The sequence below is a fragment of the Austrofundulus limnaeus genome, unplaced genomic scaffold (genome assembly GCF_001266775.1).
Source record: "Austrofundulus limnaeus strain Quisiro unplaced genomic scaffold, Austrofundulus_limnaeus-1.0 Scaffold611, whole genome shotgun sequence".
In the NCBI taxonomy this organism is placed as follows: Eukaryota; Metazoa; Chordata; class Actinopteri; order Cyprinodontiformes; family Rivulidae; genus Austrofundulus; species Austrofundulus limnaeus.
This window is the reverse complement of record NW_013953013.1, coordinates 303265-306242: the sequence shown is the minus strand read 5'-3', so window position 1 is coordinate 306242 and position 2978 is coordinate 303265.

Genomic DNA, 2978 nt, shown 5'->3' with positions numbered 1-2978 from the left:
CGCCTCCACCATAGACTTTGCATGTAAACCTGCTGCTCCTGACGCTGAAATCGCGTTTGGTGTGAACGCACCATTAGCGTGCTCAGCCTCCCTGCTGCTTGGCAGAAATTGGGTCTTGGTGCCACTCGGTGTGACTCGTTTGACTGAAGCCTGCACTCCTGAGCAAACTTTCTGAGCAGCTCGGAAACAAGCTGGGCTTGATTGTTTACATGAACCGTCTCAGTCAAATGCGGTTTTCAACCAAGATAAATGAGTAAAATGTCTGATTCAGATTATATCATAATGTACAGCTGATTATGTAACCGCCAAGTGCAGATTTTAATCTTTTCTTTAGGACCTAACATTCTTTGAAGGGTTCATATCAGCCACTAAAAATGTAAAGAACTATGTACTTTAGAAATGAGTGTAAATTTATTTTTCAGATTCAGTCAGTTATTGATCAGTGTAGCTGATCATTTTAACTGTAACGTTGTAGTAAAATGTTTCCGTCACTTTCTGCTGCAGGGTTTTATTGATTGACATCTTCTTCCAAAAGCTGCTTCATGTCTGCACTCCACTGATCAAAGAGGTCAACTCTTTTTTCTTCTTTCTCTTTCCTCTGTTTTATCTTCGGAGATGCCTGACTCAAGAATGAGAAATCTTCAATAAACGACCCTGACGATTGAATGTGAAGGAGACGGTGGCCTTTTCTTCTCTAACATTAAAAGGAAAACCTGGATCTGGGTCTATAGATGCATTCTACGTTGGAAGTTAAAAAGTCAAAATGTTCTAATCCACCTTGTATAACCCAATAATGTACCAGTAGATTAAAAGCGAAACAATACTTGATAGAAAGTCATTGCAAAGCTTTGAAATTTTGAGAAGTAATGAAGTTTGAAACTAACGTTATAATCTCAGGCAGTAATGCAGGCTGTCCCTTTCAGAATATGTGTTATGGATGACTCTCAGGTACTGTCACATGAAATCTTAGCACAATAAATGTAAAAGATTGACTTACACAGCCATTTATGAATTGTCTAATGTTTGTTATGTAAAAGTGGTGGCTGTCTTTAAAAGGATTGACAGCAAATGTTTATCACTTGTAGCTCTGTATTCAATTATTATTTTCTCAAAGTTGCATTAACCTGCACCCAGTGGTTTATGATATATTTTGCTAAAAGACAGAGTTGACATCAAWAATAAATGATAGGATTTTAAGATAAGATATCACACAATGAGTAGAATTTGGAGTATGTTTTGTGAGAGGATCTCAACCACAATCAGAACAAATTTTAACACAATATCTTCAAAACCGAGTGATTTATAGCTGTTTTTGTGTTTGCTAAGTTATGTTGACTGTGGTGGCCATCTTTAATTGAATTGTCTCCAAAAATGCAATTGTAGAGGCACTTCAACTGTTTATTTCTTAGTTTCATTAAAATCAGTTTAGTGGTTCTTGAGATATTTTGCTAACAGACAGAGACGATTACAGATGGGTAAAACGTTGCTCTGTCATTAGCAGCACGTGATAAAAATGCAACTAAAATAAATGTGACAAATTTCTGTATTGCCTTTGAAATCCATTGAAGCTCCTTCGTTCAGGAGGAGCAGTAATTACCTGTCTGCAAAATATCTCACAAACCACTTGACAGATTATGATGAAACTTTCAGGAAGTAATCACTGATTGTCCGTCTACAATTTTCTAACTTTTGGAGCCAATCCAGTTCAAGATGTCCACCACAGCAAAGCAATCCTAGCCAACACAAAAAGGATTATAAATCAGTTCATTTCACAGATGTTGGGCTAAAATCTGAGTTGGTAGTAGCTGACAGTTATTCCCAACACATAATCCTAATTAATCATGTGAGAGCTCATCATATCACAGGAGATTTTGCAAGTTATTTTCAAACAAAAATGCCCATAACTACTTTATCTAATTTCTTATCATATGATGATTTTAGGTTTAAAATCTGGGATGATTTCCAGGAAATGAAGAACGGAGTGGGGATATTTCATTTTAAAAACATAGTTTAAAATTAAGAAATGCAAATGACGCCTTAAAGTTGTGTAGAATTTTTTAGTGTTTCTGTGACTCTGGATGCTGTAAAGTGAAGCTAACGTCCAGTCCAGTGTGGACATTGGACTGTGATGGATCACCGTGGCTCTCAGAGTAAAAGGAATCACTGGCCTTCACCTCAGTCTGTTTATTGCTGTTTGCTTTGACTTTCCAGGCAACCGATCATCAGACGTTCTGGGGGGTGGGGGGGGGGCATCAGGAGTCGTCCCAGAGATGTAGGAGCTGCACTTTTAATAGACTTAAAGGCTGCCATTTACTCCTGCCACATCCCGTGTAATCAGCATCTCACCTGAACACTCATTAGTTTGACTGAATGACAAGGAGATAATGTTGCAGGTGAAGGGCTGTTCCCAGAACAACCCCTTCCCCCCGATCCACCATGAATTCATTTAAAAAAATGTTCAGCGCTCACACACATTATTCTCCCAGTCCTCCTCCGCCTGTCCAGATCCAAACTGATGACTCGACTTTTCCCTGCAGGGAAATGATGAGGCAGTTTGTGAAAACGTACAATTAAATGTTCTTCACAGGTTACAACAAACGTGTGACGCCTTGAATAAACCTGAGCAGAAAAAGGACTGAGAGTTCAGATACTCACATATCAGAAGAAAGGATTTTTTAAAACTGTGCTCTGTAGCATTTTGAGGCTACAGCTGTTTACATTTTATGTTTTTTCCTCATTAAACACAGGTTACCCATAAAGACCGAGTGAAAGAAGAATTTTATATATTTTTATTATGTTTTTATTATTAACATGACAGTTCTACACTCACCGGCCACTTTATTAGGTACACCTGTCCAACTGCTCGTTAACACTTAATTTCTAGTCAGCCAATCACATGGCGGCAACTCAGTGCATTTAGGCATGTAGACATGGTCAAGACAATCTCCTGCAGTTCAAACCGAGCATCAGTATGGGGA